The following is a 17,150-nucleotide window of genomic DNA, read 5'->3' as shown; positions in this document are numbered from 1 at the left end:
TCTAAGTGTTGACTCTGTTTTCAAAAAGGAAATCATGTGCAGTATATATTTTGCACCCGCCCACCCAAGAAACTGAGGAAAAGATTTGGAAAAATGGCTATAAATTATTTTAGTGCAATTATAGCTGCAACACTGGAAGCCAGAAGACTCTGACATCATTTCTCTGATTTGCAAGTCCTCAGATTAATTCTAGTAAACTGAACTGTAACCAAACACGTGGATTTTTAGAGGAATTTTCATTTCAGAGGAAAAGTAGATCCTCTTTCAGGTCTAAGGTGTATCAGAACATAAAGAAATAAAAAAATCATCTGGTCCTTATCAGGTATGGAAATGATTTAAATACAACTCAGAGGAACAACAACGCATTAGACTGTCGAAATGCAGAAGGAGGATGTGAAAAACAATGATTCAGTAGCTCGTAGAACCACCTTTAACAGCGACAACTTAAAGTCATCGTTTTCTGTATGACTTTCTCAGTCTCTCACATTGCTGTCAGGAAATTTTAGACCTTTTTATACAGTTTGCAGGCATTTGTTTATGCACAGGTTTCTTATAGTTGATGACTGGATCATTGCAACATCTTGATTCGTTTCTCCTTTGGCCGTTCTGTTGTAAATTTGATGCCGTGCTTGGGATCACTGTTCTGTAGTTAAGATCCAGTTTGGACCAGTAACATGTGATCTGTTTACTGGCCAACAGATGACATACTTTGGTCTACAGAGGAGTTCATGGCTGACTCGGTAAATGCAAGGCACCCAAATCCTAGTTGCTGCAAAAAAGGCCCCAAATCATCACACTTCCACCACCGTGGTTGACAGGTGGTGTGAGGTGTTTGCGCTGATATGCTGTGTTTGGTTATCTCCAAATGTGGCGCTGTTCATTATAGCAAAACAACGTCACTTTGGTCTGGAAGTCGTGTGGTTTGTTCAGACGCAGCTTTGCAAAGCTACGCCGTGTTGCCACGATGTTTTTAGAGAGAAGAAGCGTTCTCCTGCTAACTCTTCCAAATAAGTCCTACTTATTTGGTGTGTTTCTAATTGTACTGTCATGAACTTTAACAGGTAACATGCTAACCGAGGCCTGTAGAGTCTGGGAAGAAGCTCTTGGTTTTTTTTGCAGTTTCTTTGAGTCTTGCACAATCAGTCTTGGGGTGAAATGGGTGGGGCATCCACTCCTAGGACTATTAGCATCTGTCTTGAATATTCTCGACTTGTAAATAATCTTCCTCACTGTTGAATGACAGGTTTGAAATTCTTTGGAAATGGCCTTATAACCCTTCCTAGATTGATGAACACTTGCTCTTGTAAGATCATTGCTGATGTCTATCCTCCTTGGCATTGACTTAACACACGCCTGAATGCTTCAGTTCATCAAACTGTCAAAACTTCTACTTTAATCGACGTGCTCACACTTGCTGATGATGCATTTTTATCCTTTTCTAAAGGATAAAATAAAATAAAAAATAAAAATAATAAAAATAATAAAATAAAAAGCATTAATAGGGTCAGTATTTGTTGAATAAATAATATGGCCTGATAAGTATAACCTTTAAGAGGGTTTGCTTTCTTTTTCACATACGTTTTTCCAGAAACTTGAAAGGCTGATCTATGAAATGCATTCAAGGAATTCTATGAATGTACAAAAAGCATGTTTTTTAAGCCCCCAGCCAATAAAAAATAGGGTGGAAGAAACTGTACAGTATGGAAACTGTCTTTCTTTTCTCCAGGGGCTTGTTCTTATCTCAGATTCAGTTCAGGGAGGTTTTCCCTTCTGTGTAACACCAAACACATGCTTAACTGGTGATAATGTCTTCTCTGACTAAATTCTTAAAAAGATTTTGTGCGGCACATGAGGGCACATTTCCAGATTGCTTTGCAAGTGTATCTGACGTGGACCACAGCGTGAGACGAGCTCCAAGTGACAGGAAACCAAGCATGGGACCACAGACATTACTCTATTATCTAGAGACTTCCATGTGTATGTATGTATGTATGCGGTTTATGTTTGACAGGAAGCCAAAACATTCCTCTGTATTATGACTTAAATTTCTCCTAAAAGATACCACACATGCACACGTGCGCACACACGCATGCACATATACATATACCACATAAAGTGAAGATGCAGCTCTCTTTTCTCGCACACAGGAAGTTCTGTTTTTGTCCCCCATTTCCTGTCTGTTGCACCTTGACCTCCATCACTCTCTCCCTTTCTTTCTCATGCGCTCACACACACACACACACGTGGATCCTTCACCGTAATATGTTTTCATATTAACATTATGTGTGTAGGTTAGTCTTGTAAGCGTTAACTTTTTACATTTTATCACCTTTAAGAACCCAGAGGGATGTTTCATGTTTAATAATGCAAATCAAACTGCATATGCTCTTTTTAGTGAATATTTTTAGTGTGTGAGAAGCACCCCTAGATCATGAAAAACACATAACATATGACAGGCAAAAATTTGTGATCAGAAACATAAATAACTCTGTGTAGCCTATTTCAAGTCCACTATTTTTCTCTTTCCTGCAAATTGTGGACTTCTACGACTGGCTGATGGATGTGAACCAGAAATAGACATAAACAGGCAGGAAGAAGGAATCCAGTATTCCAAGAATGGCAAAAACATGCTGAAATGTGTTTGTCTCTGTTTTTGGTTCATTGTTTGTCTTTTTAGCAGGAAAGAACAGCGTATTCTGAGCTGATTCCCCTTGTTCTACTAAACATGGCGCATCTGTCAGCGGTGATGTATGAACATGCACCTGTGTTTGAGTACAGTGGATGCGCGTGATTGATGCCCATGTTTATCTGGTGGAGAAGTACGCATGAGGAAGCCGTACATCAGGATTCATTTCATCCACTCGAGCAAACCGGAAGAGCGTTGGGTGGGGGTGATGCTCTTTATCTCATATGTCACAGAGGATGGTGACGTGAGAATTGCAGCCTTAATGTGATCTCTACTAACCAACATCTAATGGTCTTTAAAAGAATTTGACTCATGAATACAAGAATAAAAAGTTTTAACTTAACTTTAAACGTTAAACTTTAAAAGTTAAAGTTAAGTTAAATACTGAGGACTAAATGCATCATGTACAGTATGCACATACAGTCTGAATACAACCAAAGTATATCAAATAAATATAAAGATGATACAATATTAAATAATGCAAAAGGATAACATAACATAACATAAAGACTACACCAGGTGCCACTCCTGTCAGCTAAGAACAGGAAACTGAGGCTACACAGGGACAACATAAGTCAGGAAAATATACACTGCTGTCTATCAATGGTTCAGGCCATTGGTAGCGCTGTAATGGTTTTATGTAATGATATTTTCATGGCTCAATTTGGGCCTAACTGTGCGGCAGAGTACCTGTCTTCTGATGGCTGCTTCCAGCATCACATCATCTCAAGCTGGTTTCTTGAACATGACACCTTTGGGATGAGGTGGAACGGGAGATTTACATCATGGATGTGCAGCAAATCTGCAGCAACTGTGTGATGCTATCATGTCAGTATGTGAATAATTAAGACAGCTCTGAATGCAAAAGGAGGTCCAAACCAGTGCTGGTAAGGTGTACCTAATAAAATGGCCTGTGTTCTCCATGTTCATCTCTGAATGATCTCATTTTAAAACGCTACCTACGACTCTTGAGGTCAGAGGCCAAGTGCTCCTCGTTTCTGAAGGTTTGCATATCCTCTCACTCCTGATCTGAGCTGGCCTGGAAACAGGCATGTCCTGCCTGTATGACACATACTCATGGTAGCTGCTTCTTTTCATCTGCCAAGCATGAGATTCACCATGAGGACGCAACTTGTGGAAAGTTCACACTGCTATATCACACTGCTATATTTATCATCTCTTTGACCAGCCAATAGGAGTCACTATAGTGCTGTGACAGGGACATGATGTGTCACTGTTTCCACTGGCAAACAATGCTAATTTACAAACTGAAGTGTCTCAGGAAGCGTCGGTGCTGCTCAACAATGAGTCTGAGACTCTGTTGGAGGGAAGCGCTCTCTAACACATCGGTCATTGTTTCCCATATGGTCAGATGGAGGCCTTGGAAGAGACCAAAACATCTTTCATCACCTTTCCCTGTAAGTGAACCAAACCAACAAATCACCCTTAGGGTTCAGCGCTTCGGGTTTTTCCTTCAATTCTTTGATAGGTCACCTTTCTATAAAAAGGACCGCACCAGGGATCTCCCACTGTATCTCTCCAACCCTTTTTAGTTGGCACATCCACTTGTGAGTCATGCAGTGTGAGTGTGGCAGAGGGTGTAGCAGTCACCGGGTCGGCCGAGTGGTGACACCCGGCTGCTAATTGCGTTCGGTGTCCATGGACACAAAGTGTGAGAAGCAAAGGACGACAGCAAAACAGAACACAGCCGTTCAACTTCGTTTTTGTTATTGCTGAGAGTATTTTATTTAAATTCATTTAATTAATACAGGAAATCTTGTCTTTAAGCCGTGTGTCTGTCAGGTAGTGAATTTAAAGTAGTGATCACAGAGTCAGACATATGTACTGCCTGCATTCAGTGCCTATCTCTAACATAAAGATAAGGATGCACCAAAGTCTCTGAATGGCTTTAAGCGAAGTATCAAAAATACAGACAATGCTCAACACTTTAAATGATTTGATGTCATGTTTGTCCGTCACATGACAGTTGGTGTGTGAGTGTTAGGCCATGTCCACATTTTCGTTTGAAAACGCATCTTTTTCTCTCCGTTTTGGCCTTCTGTCCACACTGAGACGGCGTTTTCGGTCAAGTAAAACGCAGCGTTTTGAAAACGCTCTCCAAAGCGGATACATTTGAAACCGTGGTTTTCGCGTCGCAGTGTGGACAGCGAACCCAGAGCCTTTTCGAAAACGACGACACATTTTAGTCATGTGATACAGTCAATTGACCAATTAAACTAAGATAGTGGTGGGCATCACACAGCAGTTGTTTTGTTTGCTCTCAATTCTGACAGCCCTATTAAAGATTAATATCAGTCTGTACATGCTCCCGATAGCTTTTCTTCAAATTCTTTAATTCTCACTCGCTTTTGCAACTTTGTACTTTTGTGTTACTCGCAGCAACAACTCCACCTCATTATTAGTCCATTTAAAAAACTCAGTGCTTTTCCTCGACATTTTGCCACAACCTTTTAAAGAGAAAGTAAACAAACGACAGACAGAAATGAGGCAGGTCAAATCGTCTTGCGTTTCACGCATGCGCAGTACTGGAACGTAAGCGATTTCAGCCGTTTCAATGTGGACGTACAACCCTGTGAAAACGACTGAAAACACTAGTGTGGACGCGGAGCGTTTTCAGACGAAAACACCGTTTTCAAATTTATCCGGGGTAGTGTGGACGCAGCCTCAGTGTTATATGCATGCATGTATGCATATATGACTCTATGTGTGTGAGTATGTGTAGAGTATAATCCCAAATCCTGGTGACCATTCCTTGAACTCCCCCCTGGCTTAAAACTGAAGCCAAGGACGGGGTGGACATCCTGTGAAAACAACCACACGCATGCCTTTTTTTCCCAAAAAATCTCTTCACGAACAAGTCTGACCTTTGACCTCAGAATCCTTTGGCCCTTGTGTTCCGGTGGACAAACAGCGGGGCTCCTCTGGTCTGTATGTTGAAGTGTCCTTGGGCACAGGTATCAGTTAGTTATCAGTTTCACATTCTTTTAACTTTCCCAGGATTTCCAGCCCCAAACAATTCCCTTCCAGGAAGTTTCTCTGTGAGAATCTTAGATAGAAATGGCAAGGTGCGACTAGAGTCTTCTTGATCTGACGCGAAGCAGGACAAACCATTTTTAGCTTTGACATTAATAATCATAATGCCTCTGGCGTCCAAATACGAGCTAAATATGATGGCAAGTATGTAATAAATTCATTGATGTGGCTAAATCTGTCTCTCTGTATGGAGATCTTGTTTCAGATGCGTGTCCACCCAAACTGTCTGTGGAAACAAAGGTTTGGTCAGAGTTACATAAGAGATGTCAAAATGAGGAATCCTCTGATATGATATCAGGGAACGTTATGTTTTTCAGAGACAGCAGGCACCAGACTGACTCAACTGCTGACAGCAGGTCTTATTTATTCAGGCGTGGACCGCAGCTAAACATCAGTATTGCAGTCACTTCTCACGTTCAGACAAGATTTAATGCATTGTGCCACAGTAATGTTTCAGTATTCCCACAAACTCAAACACATCATCTAAAGGCAGATATACACAGCTCCCTACAGATGTTTCTGATTCAGCTACTTTTACAGGCAGTTATTCTAATCATAACTTACTGTGTGAGAAGTCGCATTGGCCGACTGTTTTTACATGTTAAGTAATGCGATAAAAATAAAATTCTTGCCATCTTTAGACCCACGGAGGTGTCTCCTGGCACTGCTTAGGCCTAAATTTACCTCAGAGTCACTTCCCACCAGTCGTCCCCGCCGCTCCACTGTAGTTCTGATTTATCCTTTAATTGTCTCATGGTGGGTTTGATGTCTGAGTGTAAAGCAGAGTGGGATTTCTTTTTCTTCCTGTGGGCAGACTCGTTGTCGTGGAGCACCACTACGCTGAGGGAACGCCGTATCCTTTGATGAATGAGCATCCGTTATCTGAAGCAGTCAAAGATCACCGTGACGAGAGGAGAGGATGTGCAGAGAGGAGAGGGTGTATGCTGATTCTTAAATGTTTTCTTCCTTAACAGAGAGACAGGATGTGCACTGGGCAATCATACAGTAATTTGTAATAAAATTACAGCATGGTGGTGGTCAGGGCCCGGTGGCGCCGGTGTCCGGCAGCCTCGCCTCTGTCGGTGCGCCCCAGGGTGGCTGTGGCTACAATGTAGCTTGCCATCACCAGTGTATGAATGTGTGTGTGAATGGGTGGATGACTGGATGTGTAAAGCGCTTTGGACTAGTAAAGCTATACAAATACAGGCCATTTACCATTTATTTTGAATGACTGAACTTTTAGCAGACCAGTCACATTAAGTACTGACAGAAGCTCCATCGTACCTGTTAGATCTGCTTCTTCCAATTACAATAAAAATACAAATGTAGAAACAAAAATGTACAGTACTGTGCACACGTCTTGAGCCAGCCCTCATTAGATCCATGTAAGATTTTCTCTTCTTGACTGGGCTCATGTGTGTCATTCTTTCTATTTGTAAACACAATAGCTCACAAAAAATCTTGAGTTAATTCTTATAAAACTTTTGCAGAGGTGTAGAATGAGGTCATGTTAACAATCCATTAAATTTGGATTACATCCATTGAGGTCATTAAAACCAGCTTAATGACTTATTGGTTGTCATTGCTTATAACTTACATCGAAAGTACGGCGTAAAGATTTAAAATATCTAGATATATTACTTTGCACCTCTGACCTCTTCTTCAGGGTCAAATAAGTTCTCATTTTCATTAAATTTTCATTATTTTATTTTTCAAACTTTTATTTGTATTATATTATTGTATTGCATTACAGTAACAGGTTATAACTGTTTATAGACATAACAATTTGAATAAATGTACAACTTTTCTGAATACATTTATTTTCTGTTTAAAAAAACACTATTTTTTAAATTGTCATTGTTTGTTTTACTAAACAACTAAATGAATTCTACAAATATACTAGATCCACATAGAAAAAAATATATTGTACTAAAAATAATAACACTACGTCAAATTATGACAAGTATATTAAAATGAGTTTCAATAATGTAAATAACAGAACTTTTTTTTTTACTGCACTAAACATTTCTTAAAGTACCTTTTAAAATAGAAAAAAAATGAAATTATACAAAATACCCTTAAAAGTAAATGCGGTCTTGTATTTATTTTTAAGATAAATACCATTGTTAGTCAGTAGTGCTAGTTTCAGTCATTGTGCCTTTTATAAGGTTGGGGAAACGTGGAGTCAGCTAACAGTGAAGAAGTCGGGTTAGTGCCAAAATGTTTCTCCCACTTAAAACACGACATCCAGATGAACATAATCAAATTTCAGGGATTTCCTTACCTGAGTGATAATTATTTATCAAGACTTGTTTCTTTATATTTTGCTACTACTAACAAATACAATGTAAAATTGGTTCTTTGATAAGTTATCTGTTATGTGCAGACACAACATCGGTTGATCCCTTCAGTTTGTTGCCGTTTTGACGTTTGAATGATTTACAGGTCAGTCTTTAGTTGGAGGGACTGGACTGGAAATGAGTGAAAAATTAGCCAATGTCCAAAGACAAACTTTGAAAGGCCTTCAGAAAACCTGAAGAACTGTTGCCCAAGAGCACTTGAGCAATAGAAAGTTTGGCTTCTTGGAAGAAAAGTATAAAGAAATGAGGGGTGGATCCGGACTTTTGGACAGCACTGTGAGCTGCGTAAAAATGTAAAAGAGCAAAGAAAAAACACCTCTCTACATATCCCCACTGCCACCTAATGGTCAGCAACACATCTTATTTTTAAGATAGGCGTTTATATATTTAATTCAATCCAGTTTTATTTATATAACGTCAAATCACAACAGCAGTTGCCTGAAGCCAAGTTGTAATGTGAGGTAAAAACCCCAACAATGAAACTACACATTCATCTGTTTGTTTGTTTTTTGTTGTTTTTTTAATTACATTTTTTAATACAGATAAATTTTTTTAATCAATCGCTTTCGTTTGGATAAAAAAATAAATTCATGTTCCAGTTTGGAACAAAATTAATTCATGTTCCAGGAAGCCAAAGGAGTCCTGGATTGTTTTTAAGTCCTGGTGTGTCGCTGGTGTTTGACTGTGTCGGTGTATAATACAGCAATGTAGTGGTAAAAACTGAATTTGGTGTGTGTCGTTTGGTGGTTTGCTTCTCTGAAAATAATTTGTATCTCAGGCCAACTGAGAACCCACAGATAATTCAGAGCAGGATGTTTGACATCGGTGTCAAAATGTTGAAATATGGCGACTCAGCACCTTACTCATGTTGTGATTTCCTGCATCTGTCCCTGTGTTTGTCATTTACTATATTCTTCTTTCTCAGCAGAAAACCACTGGCTTTGCTTCACTCTGCTTTTACCCATTTAGCATCTTTTTTCATGTCTGGGTTGTAATCAGTCATTCCTCTTCTTTTCCTATAAGTATCCATGCATTATTCTTTGCGACGCTTCCATTAAACCTCTTCTTTTCTTTGTTTATCCCCTAGAGAGTGGATTCATCTTGCAAGACTGACACCTTTTTTCAGTTTTAAAATAAAAGCAATCTAGCACTCTATCAAAATTCATAAAATCTATTTGTTTATAGTACCATCATGTTCATGAAATATGGTAGTTTTTAGGTAATCTAGCTGAAATTTCAATGCTAGATACAGAAAAAAGGTGACTTTTGCAAACATCAGAATAAGACACAACCTGAGTTTGCTTTAAATTTATCATACAGAACTTAAAAGATGCCTAACGAGGTAATACGTTAATGGCGTTACGTTACATCATGTCACACACTTTAACTTTGAATCGGCTAAATCACTTAAATCTGTTCTCAGGTGAACTTTGAACATGGGGACTTTTCCTGTCACCAAATCATAGGGGAAAACTCCGAGGTTAAGATAGCACAACCTGTGGTGTTCATTACCTGTGGTGCTGGCAAGTCCCGCCTCTTCAATCCAATCTGCAAGCGGGCTTTCCGCTTCAGACTTTCCGTTAAAACCTCGCTGGTCTCGAATATCATGTCATGTCATGTCTTGTGCAGGTTTTCAGTTCTTTCCTGAGGAACAAAACCTTTCTGCACCGTCACCAAAAAAATAGAAACTAGACTTTGAACCGTTCCTGAGTCATCAAAGACTGAAATTAAAAGTCTGAAATGTTTATGACTGTATTTCGTCTACAACAACAGGACATCATCTAAAGCCATTTTATATTTATGTCTTATGTTTTTACTGGTCACAAGCTTTATATGTACATCTACAATAAACCCTCTTGAGGCCTTCTAACTTTGATCCAGTGACTAGATACATGACAGTAAAATTTCCCCCATGGTGGTTACAAATAAGTGAAATTCTATTGTCGAAGCAGATGTGTTACTCTACTGGGTTTCACACATGCACATGTATGCATTTATATTAAAATGCACTCCTGCCTGTTTCAAACCACAGGTTTCAGTTCGAGCTAGTGTAGGGTGCAGTTCTGCTGAAGTCAGCCTCATGGGGGGTTTTCTTTTTTCTTTTTTTAAAATTTGTTTCCATCCCCAACTCATTAAAATTATAATAAATATATTCAGATTTTCCCTCTCGATATTTTATCTTTATCTATACATACTGAAAGAAACAAAGTATCTAAACATATTGTACAAATACAAACCCCAAACCACATTTTTATTGTGCAAACAGCTCAGACACACCGATAACATCAGCATGTGATCACCAAATATTGAGATAAAAATCAAACAATTAGTAATATGACTTGGCAGAGATGTGATTTGCTGATGCTGGCCTGATATTAAAATTTCCTTCACACATTAAAACCACCTCCATTATGATCTTGTCTCGTGTGTCATAGCAGCTGTTTGATATTGACCTACTTTGGAGTTTCGGTGGCTATTTATTGCCTAAACTGTGCTGCTATCTCAGTAGAGAGCAGTGGACTTCCTGTGGTTTAAAGGTTAGTAAAGTGGGGACCAGGAACTACAACATATGTATCCCATCGTTTCCTGTTATCTCTGAAAAACCTTTAAAACACATTAACAACTTCTAAGAACAGGATACGAGTACAAAATCCGGAACATTTTAGAATCACAAACCCATTCTTGTGCATACCTTTCAATCCCACAGCACTCATCTCCACCCTAACAGTGTTTATATCCGATGCTGCTTTATAATAATGTCACACTATTAAGTATTAGTAAGATATTAGTAAGGTGTTAGTAAGTGCTTAATTACTTCTCCTTAGTGTGCCAGTTATGAATACAGATATGTTTATCCATTTGTAAGGGTTACACCATGTACAGCTATCACTATTACTACATCACTGCTAGTAATAATCACAATCTTAGTCATAATCATAGTCATAATAATATATCTATATTTATAAATCGCATGAGAAAGTGGAGTAATGCTTTATAAATGATGAATTAACCACTTACTAATACTGTAGTAATGCTCAATAGTGTGGCATTATTATAAAGTGCTGCTGGTGTTTGGATTTCAAAGCAAGAGTTTGCATTAGCATCAGTTTAGTCATAAATGCTGTGAATAAGCCAGAAAAAGGCTTTCTAATAGATGTAACTACGGTCAGAAAATCTACAAAGCCGCTGGCAGACAGGTTGTGGTTGCAAAACCTGATTTTTTTTTTTTTCGTTTGAAAGAGAGCCACTCTTAAAAAATACACTATAAATTTGATCAGGCCGGGAAACAACTTATTTAAGACATTTTTCCTGACACATTTATACCCAAATATGTGTAATTTTATCTTATTTTATTTTAACTCATCTTATCTTATCTTGTAACAATGAGACAAGCTTAAAACCGCAATGCATCTGCAGAATGCACAATTATGCATATGCTCAAGTACAGATACGCTCACACATACAGCAACATTAGGTGACTCAGGTGGAGAAGTTGTGTTTTCAATTTCAGAGAAACAGGTTTCAACCACAGCATCATTTGCCCTCCTCCCCCGATTCTTCTTTCCCCTGCTGACCACATAACCGCACTTTGTTTGCATGTTAGGGAGTTGCAACTCATATATTTTTGTAATGGAACTTGTTCTGCTACCTTGTACATGTTCTGCACAGAGACGCATGCACGTATGTGCACACGCGTACACATGCATATGATATCAGCTTAATAAAAGGGAGAGGGGCTGTGAGAAAGAAGACAGACACCGAGCTGTGCAGGTGAGCAAGCAGACTGAAGAGAAAAACAGAGACAAGCAGGACAACAACACCAAAGAAGAAGATGATGATGATGAAGAACCCCGTCATTCTGATGGCCTGCATCGTTCTTTTGTCGTCTCTCGTTACGTCTGACAGTAAGATGACTGCATGCTCCTTATTTTTCTCGTAAAGGGCAAATTGCTCCTCCTTTTCTGTCTTTCAAAAGTCAAAATTTGGTCATTTGAACTTTTTTTAAATTAAGCGTGATCGTGTTTGCTGAAAGGCCAAAAAAGGAACCGATTTAAAAAAGAAGTCTTAGATGAACAAAAGCTAAAATGAAAGACATTGTTATTCTTAAAAATACAGACAAACTGAACTGAGGCCTCTTAACACAACATTACTGCAACAATCATAGTCCTGTGATTTTGAAAAGTTCACAGACACACAAAACAGCCAACTGTAAAAACAATTTTACGGTGATATAGTGACATAATTTTCCACTTGGATTTCTTTTAATAGTTCTTTATATCTCTATAATGTTTTCAGGCACATTCGGTCCGGAAAAATGCTGTTTTCAGTTCCTCCACAAACGTTTTCCAGCCAACAGAGTGACGAGCTTCGAATACACAGACAAACGGTGTGCAATGGAAGGCGTGCTGTAAGTGACTCCAGAGTTCAAAATAAGCAGACTATATACAAGTTGTCAGTATCATTAATTTTTTGTCTCTGTTTTAGCTTAAAGACGGTGGGTGATAAACAACTCTGTGCTGATCCAACCATGCAGTGGGTAAAGAAAATCATTGAATCCATCCAGTCGAAGAATGCCACCACCCCAAGATCAGCATAACCGAGTGTGAAATGAACATTTTAATAACAGTATAACCAAGCAGATCTCTTGGTGTATGAATCTATTTTCAAACCATCAAATCTTCAGATTGATTTTCTTTTATTTGTCTGTGTATAAGCTATTGTACAGCAAAACATATACTGAAAATGCAAAATAAAAAAATAAAAAAATAAAATGAAATTTATTCTACAGCTTGTTTTTGTTTGCTTCTATTGTGAAATCCGAACTTTGATCTAAAAGAATGAAATCCTGCATTCGCTGGGTTAATACACACTGCATTGCCTCCAGTAAAAGTGAAGCATCAAAGTGTGATGTGGTTTCTGGTTGATGAAGCCACATGAAATTTTAAAAAGGAAAAGAAAAGAAAAAAGAACCACAAAGAATAAAACTAAATGCACACAGTAAAAAAAGTCAATTACATTACTTCGGAATTATTATTGTCATTGCTATTTTTACAAACTTTCTTTTAACCCTTTCTTTTAATCTTGTAATAAGATATTATTTCTGGCTGTGATGTATCTCTGTGGCCAGCAGATGTCGCTCTATTCTCTATTTTATTTCTTTGGCAAGGCTAAAAACCTTTCATAACCGCTACTGAATTTCTCCTTCTCTAAATGAACTGTGGCAAACAACGAATTGTTTAATCTCATCTGGGTTATGAGGATTGCATCAGCTACAAGCTTCTGCAGAGGTTTCTATCGTTAAATAACACTGAAATGAAAGACGATTCAATAAGAAGACATTTAAAAAAAACAATAACAACAACAACACTGGGCAGCTACAAACTAAAGCAAAACGGTCTTACTTTTCTGTCAAATCTCTGTAATTTTTCAAAACAAGATGACCTGAAATTCTCCCTTTGCCCCAGAATGACGCCTCAGATGACATCAGCGCAGTGACATCACCGGCCAGATTTTCCTTAAATAGTTTCAGACCCAGATTTTTATTTCCATGCCCTAATGTTTCTTCACGAGTGCGCGCAGCCTTCTGAGCGTACGATCTGATTGCTCCATAAAAGCTCACAACGCGTGCCTTATTGACGCCACAGGTGACCCGTCAGGAGAGATGGCGTGATTAGATTTTGAAGGACCTTGCTGAATAATTTTACATATTAATAAGGGAAAAACAGAAGGGACGCGGGCCAGCTCGAGTGCTCCTTCTTTGCAATTGCGATGATGGTTTTCAAAACACCAAACTAATGAATCGGCAGCACAAGAGCTCAGCGTATTAGGGGATAAATGGCTGAACAGCTTTGTTAATCAGTGCTATATTTAAACCACGCCTCACATGGCTTTTGTCATGGTAATAAAATCCTCATTCAAGGGGCCAAGGAGGGAGTTATGGAGATGCCCTGTCAAATTTGCATGAAGCAGGTCTGTCAGCTTGACCTACCTGTAGAAAGTAGGGCAAGAAGTAGACAGCCTCAAGTTCTGCAATCACCAGTGGTGAATTTTACACAAGTGAAATTAGAGTTAAAGTACCAGACATCAGGAAAATGCAAAGTTACAGCACAGAAAAATGGCTGATATTTATCAGCATGGCGCACTTTAATTATTTACCTGCTCGCTATCCCAAACTGCAAATCTATAACCTCCAATTGCAGAAAACCTCGGAGGCTCTCTAAAGTTTTAATGAAAACCCTGAAAAGGATAAGCGGCAGAGAATGAATGAATGAATGAATGAATGAATGAATGGATGGATAATAATTATTGTTATAAACTGAGAAAGTGGTTTATTTTGTACCTTGATGGCAACAACACATGTCAAAAAGTTGGGCCTGGGTCATGTCTGTGTAGCATCCCCTTATTTCCACAACAACCTGTAACATCAGTGAACTGATGCTGTGGTCTGGGGAAGGCCTCAGAGGGGACTGGCAGGTGGATCCCCACGTACTAATGAGAAGGAAATGCATTAAAAGGAGGAGGTGTGCCATGAGAACAATGGGTTGTAGTGCAGGAAGCATATATAGACAGAGAACTGGAAGAAGAGTGTATGAGGTGTGGTCTCGCTCCTGAAATTTAGATAAATAACCTCCACTTGTGGATGGCACAGTGAACTGTGTTCACAGACAGAGAGCCCATGCACTGATTTCCATGACAGAATCATGTCTGTGTTTAATGCAGCACCACGTGAAGTTCACGGTCATTCAGTATTGATTTTTGATCTTGTTCTTTGCACACAGGGATTTCACCAGATCCTCCAAATCTTTGAAGATATTTACTCTTTGCAATTTTATTTTGAGAAATTCATCAAATTTCATCCCATCTTTACTTCTCAGAAACTCTGCCTTTCTAAGATGCTCATTTTATACCCAGTCATGTTACTGACCTGTTGCCAGTTGCCCTATGTAGTTAAATAATGCTCCTCCCACTGTTTGTTTTTAATATGACTTAATATGACTAATATTATATTCTGTTTTCACTTGCATTTCAGTGTCCCAACTTTTTCCAATTGGTTTTGTAATCAGCCAGTCACTTAGCAGAAAGTCGATGCATTTAGACATGTAGACATGATCAAGGCAACTTGCTGAAATTCAGAATAGGGAAGAAAGGTGATTTAAGTAAACGAATGCAACATTGCAGTTTCTCAGCTGGCGTGAGTATTTCAGAAGCTTCTGATCTACTGGGATTTTCCCACACAACCATTTCTATGATTTATGGATAATAATCCAAAAATATCCAGTGAGCAGCAGAGGAAAGTGGCCAGACTCCAGCTGATAGGAAAGCAACAATAACTCAAACAACAATCAATCATTACAACAACGTATCTGTGAACACTAGAATAAAGTATTTAAAGTTATAACTTCAAGAAGGCTTGAGTTTGTGCTGAGTGAGCCACTCGTGAAGTGTCTTGAACCTGCATTATTTCTGAAGGCCAGCAGGAGGCGACTCCTCAGTGTTCATGGTAAAATGAGCCTACTGTTCACTTGATTTGCTACCCCAGTAAATGCTTTCCAGATGTGTTTATGGTCATAGCGGCTAGTTTCAAGTTCCTAAGTAAAACACATGTTCGTTTTGTAAATTATGGCTCCATGTAGTTTTAAATAAACCATGAATCAAGAAGGGTATGTTTTACTGCAGGTCCACCTGATTTTTATATGCAATCTGTGGGGTTTTTTGAATGAAATGTTGTTTGAGGTAAAATGTCACTCACTATTTTGTCTCCAAGACTTCATCAGAATGTTTCCCGGCCTTCTGTGCACAAAATAGTGCAGTCTAACTCGCACTGAGGTATGACAGTCATAAAATGGTAACCTTGGGCTGAACACAGTGTGCCTATCTTTGCAGCACGTTCCTGCTGTTTCACCCAAACAATAAAAGAATGTTTGTTCATTAAAAGCTGAGTGAAAACTCAATCCACTGTGATACACTTGAATGAGGAATTCGTGCAGCGTTAAGAGACGCAAACAGAAGGAAAACATGGAGACATAAAAGCCAGCCAGTCAGCCGAAGGATGGAGATGAAAGGTGGGAGAAAAGAGTGTGTACAGTCACCGTGGTGATCCGGTCTGAGGTGAGGAACACAATGGGATGCCATCAGCGGCAGCAGCGCACACACGTGCATGTGCACACATGCATGGAACACACATGAAGATAGAGGCGTGTATAAATAGCTGGTGTGTCATGTCAGCTTTTCCTGACAGATGGGATCAACATAAATTAAACCCTGAGAGAACAAAACTCTGTGTGTGTGTGTGTGTGTGTGTGTGTGTGTGTGTGTGTGTGTGTGTGTGTGTGTGTGTGTGTGTGTGTGTGTGTGTGTGTGTGCAGCAAAACAGATATACAAAGAAGTCAAGGTCCACACAGCTGAATGTTCAAGCAGCATTTGTTCATGACAAAAGTGTGACTGCATGTGGCAAGCCTATGCCACATGCAGTCAATCTCAACTATGACAGGAGTCATGCAGCTGTGGGATGTAAGAAACAAAAGAACTGTAAGAAGGCTAATTTATTGTTATAATTAAAGAAAGATAACAAACCAAACTACATCAGTAGTGTGAGTGTAAGCCACTGACTGCTTTATTAGATACCACAACTCCTTGTTAATGTAAATACCTAATCAGCCAATCACATACCAGCAATTCAATGCATTTAGGCACGCAGACATGGTCATGGTGACCTGCTAAAATTTAAACTGAACATAAGAATGGGAAAGAACGGTGAACATCTTATTTGATGTGGCATTGTTGTTGGTGCCAGATGGACTGGTGAGTATTTGCTGGGATTTCCAACACAACCGTCTGGAGGGTTTGCAGAGCATGGCCTCACAAAGAGAGAATATCCAATGAGTAGCAGCTCTCTGGGTGAAAATGACTTGTTTATATCAGATGTCACAATAGAAAACAGGAAAAAACATTGTCTGGTTTGATGACTCATGATTCCTTCAGTGACATTTGGGTGGTAAGTGTCAGAATTTAGTTTAAACAACATAAAAGCACGAAGTTCAGGCTGGTGG

The sequence above is a fragment of the Aulonocara stuartgranti genome, assembly GCF_965226115.1.
Source record: "Aulonocara stuartgranti genome assembly, chromosome: 15".
NCBI lineage: Eukaryota > Metazoa > Chordata > Actinopteri > Cichliformes > Cichlidae > Aulonocara > Aulonocara stuartgranti.
The sequence above is the reverse complement of the archived record's forward strand: the minus strand, read 5'-3'. Positions refer to the sequence as shown.